This window comes from Narcine bancroftii, chromosome 8 (genome assembly GCF_036971445.1).
Source record: "Narcine bancroftii isolate sNarBan1 chromosome 8, sNarBan1.hap1, whole genome shotgun sequence".
Classification (NCBI taxonomy): Eukaryota; Metazoa; Chordata; class Chondrichthyes; order Torpediniformes; family Narcinidae; genus Narcine; species Narcine bancroftii.
The window spans coordinates 152,632,017-152,658,282 of NC_091476.1; the positions used below are offsets into that span (position 1 = coordinate 152,632,017).

General features: G+C 41.7%; 1 long non-coding RNA gene across 3 annotated transcripts in view; it reads left to right on the top strand.

The window, feature by feature from the left end:
- The first annotated feature begins 10,296 nt into the window (after positions 1-10,296).
- LOC138741899 (uncharacterized) overlaps positions 10,297-26,266 on the top strand; it is a 38,960-nt gene continuing 22,990 nt past the window's right edge. The window contains exons 1-3 of one of the 3 annotated variants that reach the window (XR_011343866.1): positions 10,308-10,348; positions 20,548-20,952; positions 22,835-23,123. This is a non-coding gene — a long non-coding RNA (uncharacterized lncRNA). Of the gene's footprint in view, positions 10,349-11,092; positions 11,354-20,547; positions 20,953-22,834; positions 23,124-26,266 lie in introns of those variants that run through there. The other 2 variants (XR_011343865.1, XR_011343867.1) reach the window with 2 other exon arrangements.

Below are 26,266 nucleotides of genomic sequence, written 5' to 3' on the forward strand. Positions count from 1 at the left end.
TCCTTACTTATGTTGGTTTGTAGTTAAAACAAGATTCTGTTGACACTATGGTTTAAGTGAAAAAACAAATGCTGGAGAAACTCAGCAGGTCACAGTGCCTTTATGTAGCAAAGGTGAAGATACATTACCAACTTTTCAGGCTTGAGTCCTTCATTAAGGGGGGGGGGGGGAACATGAGAGATGTCTGAACAAAAGGGGAGGGGGGTGGTGAGGGTGGGAGATGAAAGGTGGAGAGGGGGGAACACCGCAGTGTGGGAGGGGGGTGGGAGGGAGTCTAGGCTAGGTGGAAAGAGAAAGGAAGTAGGAACTGGAATAACTAGTTAAAGGGGGAGGGGGAAAAGGCAAGCTGATTAGTGGAATGCAGTGAACTCCATGTTCATGCCCTGGGGTTGGAGAGTGCCCAAATGAAAAATTTGGTTGTTCCTTCAATCTGCAGGTGGTCAGGGTGGGAAAGGGTGAAAGGCCATGGACAGTGGACAGACATGTGAGCTCGAGAGTGTGACTCAGAATTGAAATGGTGGGCTACGGGGAGGTCGCTTTTGTTGCGGATGGAGAGGAGGTGCTGGGCGGGGTAGTAAGTAGTACCAGAAAAGAGGCTTATTCAGAATTGGATCTCTGACGGGCAGCTTTCCTCAAATGGGAGGTGGTCATAAGTTATTGCAAGACTGAAATAATAATTTTGTAGAGAGGAATACTGAGGAATTGCAGGTGTTTTCTGGAGAACATGGATTTCTGAGAAAAAGAGACAACAAATCAGATACTATTTATGTGTCATGTGTGAGATTTTATCAGCAAATCCATTTAATTTTGAAGTTGCCATTTAATTTCCCAGAATCCAATATGCTGATGTGTTGAGGAGATCAAATGTGTCCATGTATTTACAGTCCTGTGTCATTTGTATAAATTCTACCTGTGCCTGTGTTGGTGACTGTGGATATCTGGGAATGGGAACCAACTTAAAATAGGTGAACTTCAAGTAAAAAAATTGTTCTCCTGAGGAGCATCTTCATTGAGTCCTTCGTTTTAAGTCCCACCCCTGATCATGACGCCCAAAGCATCCCAATCTAATCCTCGGAGTCTCAAATCCACCTCACCTTGTTGTGATGCTTGACCAGTATGAACTCCCTATTCCTCATTAAACCCTTTCCACGGCCTTTAATTGCATTATTTGTGCAAGACCCACTCCATTAACCACCACTTCTTGGATCTCAGAATCAGAATAAGAATTTAATGTCATGAACGTGTCACAAAATGTGTTGTTTTGTGGAAGCCTTAGAGTGCAAATATTGCTATAAGTCATATTTTGAAATAAATAAATAGTGCAAGAAAATAGGAGGAAGTGAGGTAGTGTCTGTGGTTCATTGTCCATTCAGGAATCTGATGGCAGAGGGGAAGAAGCTGACCTTGTGCTGCTGGGTGTCCATCTTCAGGCTCCTGTACCTCCTTCCCAATGGTAGCAGTGTGAAGAGGATGGTGAGGTCTTCCTTGAGGATAGAGGCTGCTTTCTTATGACACTACTTCTTGTAGATGTCCTTGATGGAGTAAAGACTGGTGTCCGTGATGTCACAGGCCAAGTTAACAACCCTCTGGAGATTTTTCCTGTCCTGTGCATTAACTCCTCCACACCAGACAGTAGGCCATTTCAAACTGCAGCACCCAGGTGCAATTACTGGGTCTTGGATGCAGGATGCTCCTTTCAAATCGAAGGTGGCCCTATCTGCCAAATCACCAACCCGGCGATTTAAAGGGGATCCTGCCCCAGCGATGATGCAGTCTCACACTCACTCTCACAAACTCCCTTATCAGCCTCTGATTAAAAAATATTGTCTTAAACGTTGTGATTATTGCAATGTGCTGCCACCCGATATATCCCCGTAAATTACACACACGTTGCATTAATGTATTAGAAGTCTGTATCTGCCATTCCATTTCCAGCTGGAAGGTGCAGGGGGCTGCCAGTGGGGCAGTCTGCAGGCGACCAGGTGGGCTGCCAGTGGGGCAGTCAGCGGGCAACTGGGGCGGGATGCTGGCGGGGCTGTCAGTGGGTGACCAGGATGGACTGCCGGCAGGGCACTCAGGGGACAGGGGATGCTTTTGCTTTTGTTTCTGCACTCACCAGATGCTGGTGATGTCTGCAGTGCTGATGTCACCGGAGTAAGTGGGTTGGCCATTTTCATTTTCAAATCATCCATGGAGGAGACCTGGGTAAGTTTTACTGGATTCCCTGACCACCTCTAAGGTAGGTCAGGGACCCGGTTGGGTTCTGACCAGGTTGACCCAGTTGGATCCTTTCAAATTGCCATGTAAGTGGGACACTAACCATGCAATTTGCCCAGTTAATCCCATTTTATACTGCAGTTTGAAAGGGCCTCATGATAGAACCAGACAGAATGCTCTCCACTGTACACCTGCAGAAATATTTGAGAGTCTTTGGTGACATACCAAATCTTCTTATACTCCTCATGAAGTATAGCCACTGACGAGCCTTCTTCACGATTGCACTGACATGGAGGCCCAAGGATGTTGACACATCAAACACTATAGAACTTTACGTTGGCAGATCTTTGAATAAAACATTCATTGGTCTTCTGGTCACCGCAAGGTTAATTCTTTTTTTCTAGCACTGAAAATGTTCAATATCCGTATCTTCTGTTGTGATCACTTCATTCATTATTATTGTTTCGGCAATTGAATGGAAAGTACCTGACACATGAGTAGTTTTGACCAATTTCAAATAAGAATCTGATTTTTTAAAATGTGGAGTGAATGTGTATACAACGAAAGTTCATTTCCATGAATTGGTTGGTGCTGTGAGAACCTTGGCCATTTCTCTAATAATCTTTAAGTGGAGCGCATCCCGAACTAATTCTTACATATTGACAATTCCATGCACCTTGATTAATGTTTAAAAGGAATGCGAATATTTTCACACTGCCTTGAGCTTTGTTTAATCCTGATCTTTGACATGTAAGATTAGGGTCTGCAATTCTCGTTTCTTGATATGGTGATCAAGTGTTATTTTTTTCCCCTTTTTCCACAGTCACATGGTTACTGAGCTATGTTTTCTGCCTAGCAACATGACTTTTACAGTTTGCTGTTAAAACCCAGATTTAGCTCCCATCTCCAGGCCTGCAATCAATCGGATCAAACTGCCTTCACGAAGAAGGGCAAATCATAAATTTCCTGAAGGGAATATATAGTCTTCAGCAACACCTCATTCAATCTAGAGTAGTTATGCACCATTGAGAGGCAGATGTTTTGCACCCATCAAAACCCCACAATGCCAATGAGGCAGATGATCAATTTTGGTTGTTGGTTTGACTTTGTTAAAATAACAGGAGGAATAGGAGTGACCATTCAGCCCTTGAGTCTGTCCCTTATTCAAAGGCTCATCTGAATGTGCACCCAGCCGTCCTTGATCTGAATGCAAAACCTTTTTCCTGGCAAATGTTCTGAAATCTACCTTAAAAATGTAACAGATTTGGCAATTATGAACTATTGGAGGAAGTATGTTTTACTTCTGTCACCCATTGTGTGATAAAGGCCTTCAGTATTTAATTCCTGCATAACCTCATTGCAACTTAAAGCAGCCTTGAGGGGCTGCAGACTCTGAGGAAGCAGAAGTATTGCACAGGACAGGAGAAAATTATGAACCCCCCCCCCACCGTTTGAGAAGGGGAAACAGAGGAGCTTTGCAACTGCAGAATACATGGTCAGAGGACTCACTCCAGGTACTGTATTGGAGCCGGGATGCAAGAGAGTGCCAAGGGCGCCTGATCGTGCTGGAGGTTCAGATTTGGAGCTCTGATTGCTGATGGTTTCGACTGGAGTCTGTGTGGTGGCAGAGGCTGCGGCAGGGCTGGAGGCAAATCCACAAACACTCCGTGACTCCGACTGCTGACGTGAATCTGTCTGATTTTTTTTTGGCAGAATAAAGTAAATTTTGTGTAATATTTCACCTATTTTAATACATGGCAATCAAGGAATCTTGAATTTTCAATCAAATTCCTCTCTTAAACAAAACAGAGTTCAAAGTGAGTAAAATATTTTAATAATCGTGTCTCCCAGAGGTAATGGTTGGTGATTCCCCCAGCAGCTTCTTGCAAGATGTATTTAATTGAATACCATTAGTAGACTCAATGCTATCTGTAGAAGCGAGGCAGGCCCATATGGCATGGAACACCACTACTCTTTTGTAAAATGTAATATTTTGATTAATAACTCCTCAATTATAAAACCTCGGTGCTCAGCAATTCTCAGACAGGCAAATCAGATCCACCAGCTCTCCTCTTTGAAATGGTAAATGCTTGTCAAGAAACCTATTTTAAGTAGGTTTGACATCAGAATAAAAAAAAAGCATATGGAAAAGATAAAATATGAGGGTCAGCAGAATATTCCTGAAGCAGTCACCAGGGTTCTTTGGATGATAAACTTACAATTATTACTGTAAAAGAGTCTTGAAAATGCATTTTTACATGATCTCTATCAATCGGAAAAATTCAGTCTGAGAACAAACTAAATTATTCTTGATATTTTTTTAATGATGCAGGGAGCTTTAATGCAGGTTCTTGCTTTTCTTCTCCTTCTGAAAAGGGCCCGAGCCCCGAGAAGCTGTTTCTAGCATTGAATTGAAAGGAAGGGGAGAATCTTTGAGAACATTATTGGAAATGGTAGATTTCTTGGAAATGGTAGATTTTTTTCTTCTTTCTTTCTCAATCTTTAAAAAAATTTTTATATAGGAAATATAACACAATGAAGAAAAGGGAACAAAATTGAAAGTACAATATTCCATTTGTATATATATATTCATATACAACTTCGAACAATATAAACTCGATCCCCCCTCCACTGCAATGGACGAAAATGATTAAAAAATCAAGTATTTTATTTTTAAAAAAAACACCTAACCTACTCTAATAAAAAAAAGCTAACAAAAAACAGCTGAGCAGTTTAAATTGAGTTGAATTGTTTATTGTCATGTGCACTGAGATACAGTGAAAAAGCTCTGCTTTACATGTTATCCAGGCAATTCAGTTCATAAAAGTAGAGTAGATGGTGCTGTAATAAAACAAAACTGTCGCAGGCAGTGCTACAGTCAGTTGAAAAGTGCAGGGTATATTGGGCACCTTATTTAAGCAAGGATGTGTTGGCGTTGTAGAGACTTTAGAGAAAATTTACTGGAAGGATACCAGGAATGAAAGGGTTAGCATATGAGGAACGTTTGTTAGCTTTATGACTATACAGAATGATGGGGGCAGTGGGGAGTGGAGGCACCTCATAGAGACATTTCCAATGCTGAAAGGCCTGGACAGAGTAGACGTGGCATGGTTGTTTCCCATGCTAGGGGAGTCTAGGACAAGAGGGCACAACTCAGGATAAAAGGGTGTCAATTTAAAACAGAGATGCGGAGAAATTTCATTAGCCAGAGGGTTGAGAGCCTATGGAACTTGCTGCCACATGTTGCTGTGGAAGCGAGGACGTTGGGTGTATTTAAGGCGGTGACTGATTAGTCAGGGCATCAAAGGTTGTAGGAAGAAGGTCGTGGAGACGGGCTGAGTGGAAGGATAGATCAGCTCATGATAGAATGGTGGAACAGACTCGATAGGCTAATGGGCGTACTTCTGTTCCTATATCTTTTGACAAAGTGCAGGATACATGGAAAAATACAGTGAAAACAATCCATGGGTATCATTTGTCAATGTGAGGTCCACAAGAGACTGACAACAGCAAGAAAGACCCTGTCACTGAATCTGGAGCTTTATATTTTCAACCTTGTAATTTCTGCTCAACAGAAGAAGGGACGAGAGGGTGTAGCAGGGGCAGGATGTTGGGCAGCTTTTCTGAGGGGTTGGATGGAGTTGATAGAGGGGAGTGTTCACAATTCTGCAGTTTCTTTGAGTCTTGGGCAGAACAGTTCTCAGTAATGCCTCAATGGATCCATAGAACCATAGAATGCTACAGCACAGAAAGCAGGCCATTTGGCTCTTTTAGTCTGTGCTGACCACTTCTTCGCTAGTCCCATTGACCTGCATTCCATAACCCTCCAGACCTCTTCCATCCATGTATCTATCCAATCTATTCTAAAACTTAAAATTGAGCCTGCATTCACCACATCAGATGGCAGTACATTCCACACTTCCACCACTCTCTGAGTGAAGAACTTTTGTCTAATGTTCCTCCTAAACCTTTCTCCTTTCAGCTTAAATCTATGACCTCTCATATTTATTGCCCCCAATAAAAGTGGCAAAAGTCTACTCACATCTATTCTGTCTATACCTTTCATAATCTTGTAAACCTCTATCAAATCTTCACTCATTCTTCTTCGCTCCAAGGAATAAAGTCCTAACCTGTTTAATCTTTCCCTGTATCTCATCTCCCAAAGACCCAGCAACATCCTAGTAAATCTTATCTGCACCCTTTCAATCTTATTGATGTCCTTCCTATAGTTAGACGAGCAGAACTGCACACAATATTCCAAATTTGGCCTCACCAACGTCTTAAACAACATCAACATCACATCCCAACTCCTATATTCAATATTTTGATTTATAAAGGCTAAGATGTCAAAAGCTTTCTCTACAACCCTGTCCACCTTTGACATCACCTTCAGGGAATAATGTATCTGTATTCCCAAATCCCTTTGCTCCTCCACACTCCTCAGTGCCCTGCCATTTACTGTGTATGTCCTACCTTTGTTTGCACTTCCAAAATGCATCATCTCACCCTTGTCTGCATTAAACTCCATCTGCCATTTTTGGCCCATTCTCCCTGTTGGTCCAGATCTCACTGCAAGCTTTGAAAATCTTTCTCGCAGTCTACAATGCCTCCCATCTTTGTGTTATCAGCAAACGCAAACTTGCTGATCCAATTTACCATATTATCATCAAGATCATTGATATAGACATCAACAATGGTCCCAACACAGATCCCTGAAGCACACGACCTCCAGTCTGAGAAGGAATCATCCACTCCAACTCTGTTTTCTCCCACACAGCCAATTTTAAATCCAGTTTACAATCTCTCCATGGATACCTAGTGTCTTAACCTTCCGAACTAACTTACTATGTGGGACCTTGTCAAAGGTTTTACTAAAGTCCATGTAGATGACATCCAAAGGCAGGTAGGATTTTTTCAATGGTGCATTTGTAAAACCTGGGATGAGACCTGGAGGACATGCCAAATTTCATTAAGCTTCAGTATTAAACGTTGTGGAGTTAAGATGTACTTGAAATATGTGAATCTTATTGAAAATGTTGATAGGTGCCAATTTCACTTCACATTTTGAAATTAATAAAGATTTTCATTGTGATTAAATGGGGTGAATTAATAAACTGTCTATTGTTTCATCCACCTAAAGAGATAATATTTATGTTTTTGTCAAAATATTTCTTAAGTAAGTAATGCAACTGCCATATGAACAGAATGATTAAAAGCAAGTCCAATTTGTATTATTGAATTGTGTGTGTATGCTTTTTTATATTCTGATAACTTTAATGGCATATTGTCTTTGACATCCAATGATTGGCATCATTGACTTGGCCAGAGTTCATAGGTCAGGTGGGTGCAGGTTATCCATTCTGGGCATTATTCAGAACTTAAGATTGACCTGAAGGACGATTCTGGGGTTTGCTGCTGAGCCGTTTGAGGGCAAGTTGGCCAATATAATTGCATTCCCTCAAGTAACAGTGTAAACATTTATCAAATGGGAGAAGTGGTGAACAGTGGCAATCTCTGTCCATCATGAAAGAAAAGATTGTGCTCAACTGTCAGGAAAAATAAATAGTAAGGAGGGAAAGGATTTACTGCATTACGAGATATGATATGGGCATCAATCAAAACTGGTATCACGCAGAGAAAAGCTGGTCTTCTTCTTCTGGTTTGATGATAGCTACTCTGACATCCTGAAGCAAACTGCTCCAAATTGGGCATGTCAACTTGCTCCAACCATTTTGTATGCCAAACATCATGTGTGAGTAGGCTTGATGGGCCAACTGGCTTCTCCACCACCACTCTTGTTTGTTTCATTTTTCAGTTTTAATCAATTAATTTTTGATCCAGATAATTCAGAGGCCCTGCTATTTAGCTACCTAAGAAGAAAGGCAGAAATTTGTTGCCCAGAAATTAAACTCATGTCCTTGTTATTCCAGCAGAATGCAATTAATATTGACGTTATCCACATGGAATATGTTACCAACCATTTTCCGGGCCATTTTGTGACTCTCTAAAAGCCCATCTAGGCATTTACCTTGCATGCTTAGGCAATATCCTCATCAGTCATGCACACGTTTGAGTTTGGAATATTGCCAGTCTCCATGTAATGGAGTATTTGGATCATTGGAGAAAAATGTAAATCAAATTGTCCCAAATCCCACCAATAAGGGGAGCTCTAGAGACAACTCATTTTCCATTGTGTCTTTTATGTAAGTCCCATGTCCGGTTCTCATTTCACAATTGTGCCACTAAAGTGGACTCATGTGAAGCTCCCTCATCTGCTGATCCAACTCCTGGTCCTTAGGCCAGACCTTCACAGATACAGTCAAAGCCCTGGTATCCGCCACCTGTGGGGGTTGGTAGATGCCGGATAAGTGAATTTTCTGGTTGCTTAAGACGGCATGCTACATGATTGTGGAACTAATGGTGAGGCACCTCATTTTAAATTTCTGTTTTTTTTACCTATTTATTTTCACAATTTTTTTGCCAGTTTCTTGAGGCTGCTCTGGTTGATTGAATTCTGGATAACAGGGGTTATTCAGTTTGCTGAATCTTGCATCTTATTATCTTCTCCCAAGATTGAATCTTGTCTTGATTCCCAATGGCAGTGCTTCGTATATGAAAAAGGTCACCCATTTTCAGTAGGTGCATGCTGAAAGGTGCTTGAGAGGTGCCAAGGTCAGAGATTTCTAATGTTTCATAACCTTGGAATTTTCCAAAGCCTTTAACACCAAAGAAGGACTTCTATTGCTGCAAGTATCCAAATAGATTTGACTATTTGGTGAATTAGAAATATGGGGCGTAGTGTAAGCCATTGTTTTGTCATGGTTTGAATCCAATTTGTTCCACAAACTAACCTTTGTGATCAGAACACCCCCAATTCTCTCCAACCACCATTACTTTACTTCTCCTCAGTAAATATTTAATTTGCTTAATTTATCTTAATTTTATTTACAGCATAGTGGATGTCAATTCCGGCAATTTAAACCCATGCCCCCCAATTACACCCAAATTAACCTACAACCCCATCTATTTTGGAGGGTGAGAGAAAACAGGAGCTGGGAAAAACCACACAAACTCTGGGAAACATACAAACTCCTTACAGACAGAATGTGTATCACTGGAGCTACGATGGTGCTACGATGGTGTTGTGCTAACCACCACACTAACCATCACACCTGGTTTATGCATGCAAATTCTTATAATTTTTTTAGTATAACGGTTACCACAATGCTATGACAGTTCAAATCCGGCACTGTCTCTATGGAGTTTGTCCCCATGAACTGCATGGGTTTCCTCCAGGTGCCCTAGTTTCCTCCCAACCTTCAAAAACATACAGGGTCTATAGGCTAATTGGTTGGAAGGGCCTATAATGTGTTGAATACCTAAATTAATTTTTAAAAAAATGTTTGTTATATTAAGGAAGCCCGTTGAAGTTTTCACATTGTTCTAATTCTTTTGTTTTCTTTTCCCCCAGGATTCTATTCCACTCTTTTACAAGTATCAGCTCCATGTTGCTCAAAAATTCCACTTGAATCTAATTTGTAACAATCCTAAAGAGCTTCCTGCAACCTCAATGCTTTATGGTCTGAATATTTACAGACATAAGCAGGCTGAGGAGAGTGGGGTACCAACTAATTTACAGACTGCAAGGGAACTAAAGAATTGGTAATAAGTGAGGATGTGTCATTTTCTGGACAAGATCCTTGGATAATACTGATGGCATCTGGGAACTGCCTGAAATAAGATGAAAAGATGGGTCAGGAATTTTTATTTCTTGAGACACCAGGATTGTTTTACTTGGAGAAGAGCCAGGATTTAGCAGAAGACCTGAGCATTCTAAAGATCATGATCACAGATCATTATTTTCAGTCTCTATTAACATCGAGACTGAAAATCAAAAGAAAGGGGCCTTTTATTATAGATGTTCAATCAGGTCGTTACCCAGTAAAGTCATTGCTGATTTGTTTGTGGCTTGCCGGTGCAAACTTTAATGGTGTCTGACATTCAAATTATTGGGTGTCACTAACCTAACATCACAATTTTCTCTTCTGTCGAGATCACAAAGGAAAATATCCCATCTGTCTTCAGGGCTGGAGTCAAGTTATTGAAGCATTCAATCAAGTCCTAATTTTGGGTAAGTTTGGTGCTATAAGGGTGGTAGGAATGGAATTTGAAACCTATAATGAGAGGAATCGGGGGTATTGTGGGATGGGGATGGGAGTCTTTTTATTGAGAGGGATCAGGGGGTATTGTGGGATGAGGATGGGAGTCTTTGTCAAAAGAACCTCCAGAGACAGTTGAGATCAGAGAGTTGGTGGGATAGAAACTCGTCTTAAAGAAGGAAATTAAATAACGGCTGCAAGGGAGTGCCTAATTAAATTCTAGAGTAATATGAGATGATACAAAACTAATCTTGAAAAGAAAAGGAGGAAATCTTGAAAAGAAAATGTTACAGCATCAGCCATCAAGCCTGGATTCAAATCCGACACTGTAAGGAATTTGTATGTTCTCCCTGTGTCTGCATAGGTTTCTTCCAGGTGCTTTGGTTTCTTCCCTCCATTCAAAACATACCAGGGGCTGTAGGTGAATTGGGTGTAATCGGGCAGCATAATCTGAAAGGGCCTGTTACCTTGCTGTATATCTAAATTTTAAATGATAATAAAAAGAGATAAAGGCTGAAGAAAAATCAGTAAGAATTAGAAATGGGAAATGACAGAGATAACATGGGGGCATAGAAGTGTCAGGGAGGGAGAAGCAGATGAATTAGGAAAAGTGTTGAGTCCACATTCTCACACAGAGGCCAGATAACAATATACACTGAGAAAAGGTGAAAGCTGAATTAGAATAAAGTGGTAAAAAAAATCCTATTATTTCCCAGTACAAAAAAGCCCAACCACAGGGAGGCTAATGAAAATTCTGATAAAACTTGCTTGTAAAACTGCCCCTCGGATGCACAGCTCTTCAATAGACTCCTGAAGAGAAAACCACTTCCTGATGCATGATATCAAAAGCCAGATCATAAGATATGTCTGTGATGGATGGGTAAGGTCTGAGTACACGAGCACCTGGAGATTACAACTCAAAATGGAAGTGGAAATTGAAAGAGTTATTAAACTTGTCAATTAAAAGTCAAATAATATTTTGCTGAAACTGTGTTTGTTTCGTGCCCAGGACATGTTCCCTTATTGTAAAAGGACTGCAGGTAATGTCCTTGGCTTATTGGATAGCATTCTCACCACCGAGTTAGAATGTGGCATTGACGTCATGTACTGTGCAGGGTCTTGTTTTCTGGAAGATTTTAAACAGGATCTGGTTACCTTTGAAACAAAAGGTTTTCAATAAAAAAAGTGGAGTTGTCCGATTACACTGGCAAATATTCATACAGTCAAATCCCAGATATCCGGAAATCAAACAACCGGAATCCTAAAGCAACGGGCAAAAAAAAATCAAGGAAAATAAATTTTAAAAAAAATTAAACTAAATAGGTAAAATATACATAAATGCAAAAATATAAAACGAAATGTTCTATGAAGTAACACATAAACTTTTGGAAAAGATGAGAGCAAATATTCAGCCAGCGGACTGCCTTTGTCGTGTTTTGCTCGTACTAGCTGCTCAAATCAAGTTGTGTAAAACAGCAATGACATCGTCCAGGATGAAGAGCTGGTTGAGGCCACTCGCTGCCGGGGTGACTCTGTTAAAGTGTGTAGCGTGAATAAAAACTCTCACGACTGGAGGGAGAACAAACTCTTTTATTAGTTTATAACTATTGGTAGGTAGGGTCTCACAATAGACTTCAGAAGGGTTCTGGGTTTAGGCGGGAAACCAGGGTTATATGTGAGCAGATGGGGGCGGAGCAAAGTGCACTGCAAAGTGCCTCCTTATCCCTGCATAGTAAGAGTTGCCCCGGTCAAAGGCAACTCGGTAAACTTGGTGGGGTTGTGGCGGGGGTGGGGGACGGGGTTAATTCTCTATGATATAATTGTTCAGCTTCGTGGAGGGGGAGGAACCTATAGATGAAGCAATGGTTAAATGTTGTCAAAGAATGAGGCTGAAAATAAAGTAAAATGTTTTAAACTTTATATAGAGTATTCATGCAAGTGAAATTTGTTCAGTGTAAATATAGAATAGTATTTTTGTCTTTTAAATTGTTTATTCTTAATGCAGGAGTCTCAAGCAACCATAAAATACACTTCTCCAGCATCTAACAATTCTCATTAGAGCTGGATACCAGAGGTTTACTTTATTACATTATAAGAAAGATTATCTGGTGTTTGTGTGACATTTTTGTGCACAAAGCGGCTTTCCAATTACTTTCTTTACTGCCATGACTATTCTCTCGTGCCCCTCGTTATTGAATCCCTTGTATGCAGCTTAGCTTTCAAATTCCACAATCTGTACAGCTTAATTTTTCATCAAACTCTTCCAAAAAAAAAGTATTTTTTTTAAACACGTTTTAATTATGATTATTAACATGAGAAATGGCTGACCTATTGAACAATCTGCTGGATTCCTGGAAGGGTTTCCTGGGAGGGCGATTTCCTGTGTCTGGAGTAGAGCACTTGAGCATTGATTAAATTGCTTTCAAATCTCTTTCATAGGCCTGCAATTATGTTATGGCCTCGTGACTCCTTCCCAGCTATCTGGTCTTTCACCTGGAAAATATTTATTGCAGCATTTTGCAATTAACTTTGTTACCTCCCTGGATTTGGTTTCATCTCTGCCATTGCATTGGCCCTCCAGAAAGATTTCTAAATCTTCCTTGCAGGGGAGTCTCTGAGAAGCAATGTTACACAGTTAAGAGTTTGATTCTTTCCTGGCCTTTCCTGAATCAGTTCAAGGCTGTGTAATAGAGCACACGTTCACTGTCCACAAGGCATGTGATATAATAACACAGGTCAACAAAGATTTTGCTTCCTGAACACTTTTGGATGTATTTTATGGATTTTTGAACTACTAATCATGGAAATCACTGTAAAATTTTCCTATCATCTGCTGTTATTTTAGATTTAGCCTATTTTTGTGATTTTTTTTGTCATATTTTGAATCTATTGGCATATTGCACACAAAGCAAGCTTTTTTGGTGAGTCCACGCATGCCTGGGCATGCACACATTGCAGGTGCTTTGCAAATGTTGTCCAAGAGAATGAGTCAGGATAGATGCAGACTGTTTGTTGATGCATTGAATAACCAGACAACACAAAACAGCAATCTCTGTCGAATGCTTTACTGTTAAATTCCACAAACACAATGTATAACAGGAGCCCCTGGTAATGGCTTCCACCACCAACCAAGCTCCGTCTCCTTTGTTCAACTAGCATGCTTCGCGGGAAGTCGCACATCGCAATAGATTCGTAATGAGTACAGTGGCTGCAGCGGGTGCTGACAGCCAATAAAAGCGGCTGTCTGCATCCCCTTTCTTGGCAACCCCTTTCACATGCCACAATCTATGCAGATGTCATACATTACAATAAATATAGTTCAGCAGTGAACAGTCAGCCCAGTTTAATCCTGATATTTTGGGTTGGGCTTACAAGTGCACCCAAAGCGTGTTATGTACTAGCCATTGGTGGAAGTGAATGCTTGGGGTGCTTCCGCTTGAAAGGATGTGCTATCCATGGACTCGGGGTTGTGGTCATTTGTTTCATGGGTTGATATTGAGGGAGATCCGTCTACCCCGGGTTCATATTCTAGATTCTGGTTTATAGTCTCATCAGGAATGGTTCGGGATGGGAGTGGCTCCCTTACAGGTAAGATGTGTCAATGGTTTCTCTGATATGCCCTGCCTTCTGATTTTACCAGGTATGACCTGGGCTCCTGGCAGCTCCTTTAGACTATGTCCATACGGTCGTAGCCCTGTGGTCTTTATGACTTGCCCTTCTGCTAATGGCACGAGTGGTTGGCTGTATCTGACGTAGCATCTTTTCTGTATTAGCAGTTGGGATTAAATTTATTGTGGGTTCTTTAGCTTAGGCTGCCACAGGCAGTCATCCGTTTCTGTCTGGATAATGGTCGTTGGGCCAGAGAACCCAATATGGTGTCGCTGGAGATGTTCCTAAAGTTCAGCAGGTTTAGGAACACATTCGTATTTTCCCTGTGGGACTTCTCCATGAGTTGCTTTGTGCTCCTCGCGGATCTTTCAGCCGACCCATTTGACTGTGGGTACTCCGGGCTGCTAGTGATGTGGTTGAAATCCCATGTTGTTGCAAAGTATCTGAATTTCTCACTGGTGAACTGGGTGCCATTGCCCGACAGCAGAGTGTGGGGAGCCCCATGCACTGAAAAGTGTCTTTTTAACTTAATAATAACTGATGACGAGGTGATGTTGTGTAAAAGGTCTATCTCAGACCATCCAGAGTGTGAATCAACAAGAACCAAATACTGTCGACCGTGCTATTCGAAGATGTCTGTTGCCACAGTTAACCGGGGAGGTCCGGTACCACGATAAGCTGCAGCGGCTCTTTCTGTTGGTGCGGTCTGGTGCTATTGCACACCGAGAAAGCTTGCACCTCCTGGTCTATGTCCTCAGTCATCCCTGGCCAAAAAACTATGTCTATAGCCCTGCATTTGGTTGCTTCTGCCTCTGGGTGCCCTCTGTGCAGAATGTTGACATAAATGTTTTGTAGTGAACTTGGAACTACTGCTCTCAGGCCTTTCACTATGATTCTGTCATCGATGAGTAATTCACCCCAAATGGGAAGTAGGGTTGCACTTCAAATGGTAGGCTGCGCTGCTTGTCAGGCCAGCCGCCCTTGATAAAAGTGCTCATGGTCCTCTTAGTTGTATCTTCAGTCATGTGCTGTCTCAGTTCCTCCAACTGGGAGAAGGAGATGTGGATTACTATCATTATATCAAACGTGTCCTCTTCCTCAGCTTGCTGGATCATGAATTTTCTGGGAGAATGAGATAGTGCATCGATTAAGTGCATTTCTTTTCCGCATTTGTAAACTAAAGTCACGTTATATTTCTGAAGCCTAAGCATCATTCTCTGTAATCATGCAGGGGCCACATAGATTGGCTTTTTCAGAGTTGTGACCAAAGGTAAGTGGTCTGTCTCTATGGTCACTGGTCCATCATAAATGTAGTCGTTAAATTTCGAACAGGTGAAAACTACTGCCAACAACTCCTCTATTTGGGCTTATCTGATCTCCGTGGTGGTGAGTGACCTGGATGCTTAGGCCACTGGTTTCCCATCCTGCAGGCATGCTGCACCCAGACCCGTACTGTGAGGCATCACAGGTTAGCATGACTGGTCTGCGCACGTCGTAGTACAATAGAACAGGTGGGGATAATATATGCCTTTTTAATGCATGGAATGCATTTTGCTCCTGTAAGGACCAAACCACATCTTTATGTGTCAACTGCCTTAGCGGGGCAGTAAGATCACTGGTGTTTGGAAAGAACTTGCTCAGGTAGTTGACCATGCCCAGGAAACATTGTAGCGCTGTCACGTTTGTTGGTACCGACGTTTCACTGATTGCCCTGGTCTTTGAAGGGTCTGCCTTCAGGCCTTCTCCTGTGAAAACAAGGCCTACATAACCAACCTGGTTCAGCCGAAATCTGCACTTCGGTGGTTGAGCTTAAGATTAACTTTCTGGGCTCTGTTGAATATCTTTTGCCATCTACGAGTATTTGCTCCATTGACTTCTGAAATACCTCGCTGGCTGAATTGATTCCAAATTGCATTTGCAGGAATCTGTATCAGCCGAAACTTGTGCTGAATATGGTCAACAGTGATGACTTGTAATCAAGTTTGATTTTCCACAAGGAATTATTTGTGTCCAAAACCAAAAAAAATGGTTGCGTTGGCCATCTGCGTGGCAACCTTCTCTACGGTACGCATTGGATGGTGTGTTCATTTTTAAAATGTATTGAGGTCTCTCGAGTTGATGCAGATCCGGATCTCCTGTCCATCTTTTTTCTTAGCAGCCACCATGGAGGTCCACCCATTCAGTGGGCTTGAAGACCAAGGTAATCATGCCCAGGGATTGCATCTTGTCCAGCTCAGCCTTAACCCTGTCCTTCATTGCTTTTGGTATTTCGTGTGCCAGATGAATCATGGGCCTCACTTCTAGGTCAAGCTTCATGGAGTATGTCACTGGCAGTTCCCAGTTCTTCTGTAAAAAAAAAAGTCACTGTACTCAGAAAAAATTCTGTGCATCAGATCATCTTTGGTCGGACTTATCTGGTGTACCTCTCTGCTGAATGAAACAAGACCTATGTCCATGCTTGCACTCAGGCCCAGCAGAGGCAGGATGTTTTTCTTGGACTACAAAGAAAGTTAGTATGTGCAGCTGTCTTTGAATGTAGCTCTGCAGTCTCACTGTGCCATTGACTCTAATTTTGTTGCCCCCGTATGCCATTAGACTTGTGAACTTGGAGCACGGTATGACCTGTTCTGACTTCCTCAGTAGGTTGAATGTTCTTCGTGACATGACCTTACACTTGGCCCCAGTGTCAACTTTCATACATGTTGCTTTACTATTGATCTTCATTGTTATTCTTTCTGATTCTTGTTAGGTCTCCAGCCATCTGCAGTCAATCCATTAATGTAATATTCATCATCCGAGTTGGTTTGACCTTGCTCAGGTTCCAACTGGTTAATCATCCTTCTGTATCTTTATCTCAGGGTGAGTTGCTGCTAAGCTCTCCAACATCTGCTGAAATGGTTCCATTTCCGGCAGGCTCTCTGTACTGCTGGCCGGATGCCGGGGATATCTCTCGTCTTGCCACATGGGCGCCACCACAGTTGCCACACTCTATCCTGGGTGAGAGTGTAGCAAGGCTTGGTTGGCTTGTCTACTTATGGATTTTTGAACCACTGGCTTGTCTACTTATGCCTGTTTGCAGGTCCCACCTGGACTGTGTCTATGCTTGCACCTTGGTGCTGCAGAGAGGCTAGCTTTTCAGTGTTCTCTTCCATTGTTTTGTAAGCCAGACACATGGAGATGACCTTTGCGAGCGTTAATTCATTGTCTCGCATAAGTGCCTTTCTCATTGCCTTCATCGCAGATGCCACAGACCATCCTGTCTTTAATCTTCATAGAGTGCTCCAAAGTCACAGGTCCTTGTACCGATTTTTAGGTCACTGACATACAATTGAATCAACTCACCAGATCTCTGGTTTCTGGTATTAAATTTTTGCTTTTCCTTCGTTATGTTCTTTTGTGGATTGCACATTTCTCGAAATTTTCTTTTTAAACAATTGGGGTCCTCTCTTGACTCAGTCGGGCTGATAACGATACCCCCTTCATCCACCTCGTTTGCATATATGAATGACCTTTCCCCTTCAATGGCCTCAGAGCCCGCCAAATTTAGTAAAATATATACTTTAACTTGGGCAGACATCACTATGCGCTGGCACAATGAAAATGTTGTATTCTTGTTTGAATACGCGCCAATTCTCGGCCACGTTGCCTTCAAACACCAGCAGGTCAGTCCTTCTGAATCCATCTGCCATTATGGTGCAGTCACAAATGTGTTGCAAACATGGTGTTGGTTACTCACTTTTCACTTGAAGGCTTCTGGTTTAGACTTCTGACACCATGTTTGTTGATGCATCAAATAACCAGATAACACAAAATGGCAACCTCTGATGAATGTTTTACTGTTAAATTCAACAATACGATGTATAACAGGAGCCCCTGGAAATGGCGTCCACCACCAACCAAGCTCCATCTCCTTTTTCAACTAGTGTGCTTTGTGGGGACTTGTACACGTGCAATAGCATCATAGTGAGTACAGTGGCTGCAGAGGGTGCAGACAGCCAATAAAAGCGGCTGTCTACACAGATAAACTTTGAAAGCATCTCACAAATACAGATGCTGTGTTTTACATTGCTACAGATTGAACGCATGTTGATACACATGTTCTTCAGGCAATAACATAGGAAATGTACTTAACAATAACATTCGCACTTGAACTTCTTCCCTGCTGATCGTGAGGCAGTCAGTGATGAACATGGTGAAAGGTTTCACCAGGACATTGTGATGTTGAAAAAGTGGTAACAGGACAACTGGAGTCAATCAATGCTGGCTAATTATTGTTAGACACTGACATGAGAGGCATCAGATGCTGAGTACAAACAAAAATCAGCGGCAAAACATTTTTAGGTCAGTTAACTAGGGGAATGTGTCAGCATTATACGATTAAACATGCTATATTCAATAAAACTTGATTTAATGTTTCTGCAGCTTCCTACATGATACAGCAAATTTGAAATTATTTTTATGTTCTGTTTGAGGTTGTCTATCATGGATTGGGTAATGTTTAATAAACATGAGATTAAGGAACTGCTGAAGATCCAGCTGCGCTGGATGGGTCACGTCTCCAGAATGGAGGACCATCGCCTTCCCAAGATCGTGTTATATGGCGAGCTCTCCACTGGCCACCGTGACAGAGGTGCACCAAAGAAAAGGTACAAGGACTGCCTAAAGAAATCTCTTGGTGCCTGCCACATTGACCACCGCCAGTGGGCTGATATCGCCTCAAACCGTGCATCTTGGCGCCTCACAGTTTGGCGGGCAGCAACCTCCTTTGAAGAAGACCGCAGAGCCTACCTCACTGACAAAAGGCAAAGGAGGAAAAACCCAACACCCATCCCCAACCAACCAATTTTCCCCTGCAACCACTGCAATCGTGTCTGCCTGTCCCGCATCGGACTTGTCAGCCACAAACGAGTCTGCAGCTGACGTGGACTTTTTACCCCCTCCATAAATCTTCGTCCGCGAAGCCAAGCCAAAGAAAAAGAAGGAATTAAAGATAATGGAACCCTTAAGAAGTAATGATCATAATATGATTGAGTTCAGTTTCAAATATGAAAAGGAAAAGCTGATATTAGTGTGTCAATATTTCAGTGGAACAAAGGAAATTACAGAAGAACTGACCAAGTTGACTGGAAAATTAAGATAGATGGAGGGACGGCAGAGCAGAATTGGATGATATTTCTACAAGAAATACAGAAAGTATAGGATAGATATATTCCAAGAAAAAAGAAAATTATGAATGAAAAAATGGCACAAATGTGGATAACAAGAGAGGTTAAGCCTAAAATAAAAGCAAAAGGAGGGCATATAAGGAAGCAAAAAATAATGGAAATAAAAATATTTTTTGGCACTTATAAAAGATACATACATAGCCAAAATTACTATATATCAAAATCAATACAAGCTATTTAATCATTTTTTCTCTCCCCGCCCCTCAACTCCCACACAGAAACCCCCCCCCCAAGGAAAGCTAAAAGGAAAAAAAAAGAAAAGAAAAAGAAAAAAATAAATAGACTAATTTTAAAAGCAATAAATTATGGCCTAATTATGTAAACATTTACAACTATCAATATATCCACTAAACATAAAATATAATAAAGTAAAATACTACTGCATAACATATAATACTAGGTCAAAATCTAAGTGTATATATACAAAAAAAGCCCATCATAGAACATCTATCAAAAATAATGAAATGAGAGATTAATTTGAGGCTGGGGAGTAACAAAGTTCGCACCATATTCTACCAATTAACATAATATAAGTATTTAGAGATGTAACACCAATCTTTTGCATATATGGAAACCAAATTCTTAAATCATTATCATATTTATTCTTTAAATTATATATAATTTTTTCCAAAGGTAAACAACTTTGCACTTCACCATGCCATCCATCTAATACTAAATCCGTATCCAATTTCCATGAAACAGTTATACATTTTCTGGCAACAGCCAGTGCGATTGGAGGTGTTGATGATAGGGCTCTGGTGAGACTTCATTTGCAGTACTGTGTGCAGTTTTGGGCCCCAAGGGATGAAATGATGTTGGAGAGAGTACAAAGAAGATTTACCAGGATGATTCCTGGAATACAAGGGCTAACATGTGAGGAACATTTATCGGCTCTTGGACTGTATTCATTGGAATATAGAAGAATGAGAGGGATCTCACAGAAACATTTTGAATGCTGAAAGGACTGGACAGGGTAGATGTGAATAAAATGCTTCCCTTGGTGGGTGAATCCAGGACAAGAGGGCACAGTCTAAGAATTAGAAGCTACCCATTTAAAACAAATGAGGAGAAACTTCTTTAGACAGAGGCTTGTGGATTTGTAGGGGAGTTTAAGGAGGAGATTAATAGATATCTAATTAGTCAGGGTATAAAGGGATATGGGGGAATTCCAGAATTTGGAACTAAATTTGAGAACGGTTTAGCTGAGGGTGGAGTTGAGGAGCAGAGTCCATGTGCCAAATGGCCTACTTCTGTTTCTTTATCTTGGGATCTTGTGATCATAATACCAATGCTACTGAAAAAAAATTGGTCGCCCATTGTGATCTTTGCTTCCTTAGATGAATACAACTCCAACAACTCTCAAGAAGCTTACTTTCATCCTGCTTGAATGACACTCCATGAATCTCCCAAAATAATTGTTCCTTCCACTGCCAGTACACAGTGGCTTCAATGTGCATCATGTACAAAATGCACTGTGGTTCTACGGCCTGGCTACCCTGATAGGATCTGCTAATCCCATGACGACTGTTTCCAAAAAGGACAAGGGCAATGGGAACAGGTGAACGCTACCTCCTGTAGGTTTACCTCCAAGCTGCCCACCAACCTGAGCTGAGAAGGCATCATGAGCCTTCAATTTTAGAGGATTGAAATCGTGACACAACCTATCCAACCGTACCACAGAACTATCTTCATCATAAGAACTGCAGCAATTCAGAAAGGTGGTACACCAACACCTTTACAAGGTCAGTTTAAGATGGGCAATAAATTCTAGCCTTGTCAGAGATGTCCAGATCCCATAAAATAAATAAGGGAAAGAATAATTACTCTTCTCCCATCCCACCAACCTCCAATCCTCCACCCATCCTCCTGATGCTTCTGACTGACAATGGGATGGCAGAAGGAGTTGATTTTGCCCATTATAATATTGCCACAGCACCCACTGATTAATGAAATAAACTTCAACCTTTTTTATTACTGTTTTCAAGTGAAAACTCCAGATCTCACATTAATTAAATTTAAATTTGCTACATTATTGTAGAAGCCAATATAGCCATTTGAACCCACCCTGCCCAATTTCACACAAATCAATATACAACCCCATAGGTTTTGGTGGGTGGGAGGAGACCAGAGCTCCCAGGGAAAACCCATGCAGATATGAGTTGGATATACAAACTCCTTACAGACAGCGTTGGAATCGAACCCGGGTCGCTGGCACAGAAATAGCATGGCACTAAGTACTATGCTAAGCATGCCACCATAATGTGGTCTTCCATGATTATCCACAGAATCATAGGATCAATTCATTATTTGGTCCATCAATGCTCTGCTGGCTCTTTTCTTTTTAAAATATTTCTATTGAACTTAATATATAAATGTGCATACAAAATTTTAAGGAAAACACATAACAAGTCATCTCATATACATCCAAGTACAAAAAAATTGAATGGAACTACATTAGATAGATCCTTAAACTACATGAGGAACTTTATTAGATTAATCTATAACCATGTTGAAACCCATATTTTCCAAATTAATCCAAATAAAAAGTGATAAAAAGAAAAAAAAACTACATCTAATCTACTCCCTCCTTCTAATCAATATAATGTTTGTAAAAGAAAAGGATGGAGACCTCCAAACATTGGACTGAGAATCTCTGGAACATTCAAAATTCTTAATTCTTCCCCTCATGTTAGTATTCTATGAACGGGTGCTGGCTCTCAGAAAAATAATATTCCTTGTTTTTTTTAATCTCATTGCTGAAAATTTGCATTTTCTTTCTTGATTCCCCCTTTTAACTAATTATTGAATATATTTATACCACCTTATGAGCAATACCTTCCCCTTTCTCTGTTAAAGAAACAAACTCTTTATCTGCCCTCCCTCATTCTTTTGGAATCAAGGAGTGTCTCTGGAGGCAATGTGGAATACTAACCAAATTATGCCAATTTCCTTATTTATATGGGCAATTGTGATGTTTGGAACTGATGAAGAATAGATCAGGGGTGTCTACTTTGTCATGTGGGTAATGAGGCAAGTCACATTCAACCTCTGTTCCCATCTCAAAGTCAGCAGAGTTTCCCGATAAATTGAAGTTAATGGAGAAATGGTGCAAGAGAGAATTGGTGGGGGTCGGGGGGAGGGGATGATGTGGTGAGGGGTTTGGATTTCACACATGTCAAACTTGTATAGCACTTTATTAAATATCATCAAGGTTAGTAAAAATCGATCACTAACTGGAGTTTGAGAGAGGCAGAGTAAAGGAATGTACACTATTTGAAATATGGAGATGGTGAGGGGTGGGGGGTGGGGGTCAATCCATGTACAACCACACACCATTCAAACATCACAACATGTATTATTAAATACACCACCTCTAGATAAGCCAATATTGTGTACAATTTACTCTATAAAAGTCAGAAGCCTGTCTTCAGCTTGCATTTGATGGTGATTTCCCTTTTTATTTATTCAGTGTGTTCTGTAGGGCTGCATGGAAATTCATTGCTACCCAATGTTTTCTGCCTCTGCTTTGTTTTCTTGGCAGCAGTGATGCATGGCCTCTATCTCCCCATCTACTGTGATCAACCTCAGTAATATTTCAACTTGCTTCTGGTTGTCTCACTGCAGAGCGTCTTGAGAGGATCAAGGCAAGCCAAGCCTGCCTGGAAGTCTCGGGGCACAGAAGTTTAAGAAGGGAGTTCTCATTGCACAACAACAGCTTGCAATTATGCAGTTTCAAATCCACCTAAGCATACTTTGGAACTTAGGCAGGTATCTGATCCTGAAATCCTTCATGTCTTAAGCTGAAGTTTCAACTTGCTGTTGGTGCCGCTCTAATGTTGTTTGGGCAGTGGTAACTCTGTGATATCCAACAGTGACCTGCAGCTAATTCCAAAGTCTTATGAACAACATTAAAGTCCAGAGAATTGAAGTTCGTGTTTATTATCATCCAACTGTACATGTACAACTGGATGAAATAATGCTTAATGGACCATGGTGCTCATATGTACACCCAAAAGTGCATGATAATCACATATGTACATAAAGATATTTCTTTCTTTTCTTTGGCTTGGCTTCGCGGACGAACATTTATGGAGGGGGTAAAAGTCCACGTCAGCTGCAGGCTCGTTTGTGGCAGACAAGTCCGATGCGGGACAGGCAGACACGGTTGCAGTGGCTGCAGGGGAAAATTGGTTGGTTGGGGTTGGGTGACATAAAGGAAGACATAAAGATATAATTTATAATAAATAAACATTATCCGGAATTCAATCAACCAGAAACTCAAACAGCTGGCAAAAAAAACCTGAAGGATATAAATAAATAAATAGCATTTTTAGAATAAATAAGACTGGGCGGATGGACACTGCGGATGAGTGCTGACACTTTGTTGGAAATGTGTAGGTTTGTCCCACTGAATTAGCAATGCCTCTCAATGCACGCACATTCTTTTTGCTGTGGCCACTTGCCCGGAAGTGAGTCACGTGGTCAGTGTGAGAAGGTGCACCAAGGGCCTGACTGGGACCCTTGCGTGAAGGTGAGTCGGGTTGTTAGCACAATGATGGTGCCCTGAGGGCCTGACCGGGACCCTTGCGTGAAGGTGAGTCGGGTTGTTAGCATGGCGAAGGTACACCGAGGTTCCTGACTGGGTCACTTGTTTCTTGGGTAAACTTATACCTCTCATTTTGTTCGTTTTAGATTGGTCACAGTGTTTGAACTACCGAAAGAAAATAGACACACACACCGAGAGCAGTTCAGATTATACAAATGTTTATTACAAATTCAAAAGCTGATTTCACACAATATGCAAGCCCTTCCCAACTATACTTATCAACGCTTGGACTGGTCCCAACTGCCGAAGCGAGGCAACGACTGCACACTTGTAGTAGGTTGTCAGGGCGCCGGTAGCAGCTTCTCCACCTCCCCTGACCGGGACGTTGGCTGGACTCCAGAAGTTCTTCTTCTTCTTGCTGAGAGATGTTGTCACCTCTTGGAGAGTCTCTAACTTCAGCAGCGGGACCATGGCTTATATTACCCAAAAACTGCTTACTCATAGCTTATCACTTTGAATAAATGGTTTATTTTGCATCAAGGCTAGGCCTCTGACAGTCTGTGACCAAAACATTGCATCAAGGCTAGGCCTCTGACAGTCTGTGACCAAAACATTGCGTCAAGGCTAGGCCTCTGACAGTCTGTGACCAAAACATTGCGTCAAGGCTAGGCCTCTGACAGTCTGTGACCAAAACATTGCGTCAAGGCTAGGCCTCTGACAGTTTGTGACCAAAACAAGCAGGAAGCTTAAATGTTCTCGGTACACAGATGTCCTTTCTTCAGATAACAGCATCTCTGGCCCCTCGGTGGAATCTTGCTTATGTCTGCTGATTCTAAAAACAATTAGGTTCTCAGCCTTGCAGAACCCAAAGCTGCAAGTTTAAAAAAAAGGTTCTCAGCTCTGCAAAACCAAGAGCTGGAAATTAAGAAAAAAACAGGTTAAAAAATAGGTTAGAATCTTCCATTACATTCTACCCCTTGGTCACAGGCTGTCAGACACGATACTTGACAAGTATTTGAGTACAAAAAGAGCGTAAAAGAGAAATTAAAACTACAATAATCACAAAAACAAGCAATAATGCGAGCAACCAACCCCCCCAAATGTACCAACTAACCATGAAAAAGGATTCCAACCAAGGCTCACATTATCCTTGTTGGCCACAATACCCAGATACTGGAGCTCACGAACAGATTTTGAAACATGCTGAACAATAACATATTTATTAAGCTGCACTTGAGGCGGGTGACCGAGGACTTCCTTGGTGTAATGCATCGGACCGTATCTCTCACGAGCAACTCCCTTGGAATGTCCTCGTTATTACAAATCCAATTTTTGGCACCAAAGCAGCTGTTAAGCCAGATCACCAGGAGCGTAAAACAGAGGACCTGGAACAAAGAAGCCTGACACATGTCACTCACGATACCGCAAGCGTTCAGTGTTTAAACAGACTAAATCATTCTGTCCCTCAATAGCTACCCATCGAGTGTTACCCTGGGCAGGTGTCACTATTTCTCCTTTTACAGGAGGGCCACTACCTGGTGGTGCCACCCATACCTTTTGTCCAACATTCTCTAGTTCAGGAGTGGGGGGCAATGACTGTTTTTCCTCTGGAATAGGCTGTAGTTCAGAAGCATGAAGAAGTCGGTGGAAAGGTGTATCTCCTTTTAAAGGGCGATGATTCAAATTGTCGACTGCCTGCTGCAGCACATGACACCATCCCTTCAGGGTTCCCAGTGGTGTTAACAAACGAATTTGTTCCTTCAGTAAGCCATTCATTCGTTCAACTAACCCAGAAGCCTGTGGGTAATAAGGAATATGGTGAACCCATAAGATACCGTTGTCATTTGTCCAATCACAGATTGGTTTCCCGGAGAAGTGCGAGCCATTATCAGACTGAATCTCTTCTGGAACATCATAACGAGAAATTAAATGGTTTAGTCCTTGGATAGTACTAGCTTGGTCAGCCGTCTTGGTGGGAAAGGCAAAAACCAGGCCCGAAAAGATGTCAACCATTACTAGGACGTAACGTTTACCCATACAGTCTGGCATGGGGCCTATGTAATCAATTTGCCAAACTGCAGCTGGGCGAGCACTCCGTTTTATTCGGCCATGAGGACCAGGAGGAACGACACGGGACTTCACAAGTTGACATTCTGGGCATGTACGCACGACCATGCGGACATCATCCTGATGGACGGGTAAAGCATGTGTTCAGGCCCACATAGCTGATCCCTTCTCCCCCAAATGACCACTCTGTTCATGTGCCCATCGAGCCAGGGGGACGGTATCAGCACGGCTGATGGTGGCAAGCTGATCTGCAACTGCATTATGTTGTGCCATGTTAGTCGCCACATTAGTATGGGCATCACCGTGATACACAGTTATCTCACGGTGGTGGGAAGCATCCCACAACAGCTGCCACAGCTCTTTGCCCCACACTGGACGGTCATGTATCATCCAGTCATTCTTTTGCCAATCAGGCATCCATACTACAAGTCCATTAGCCGCAG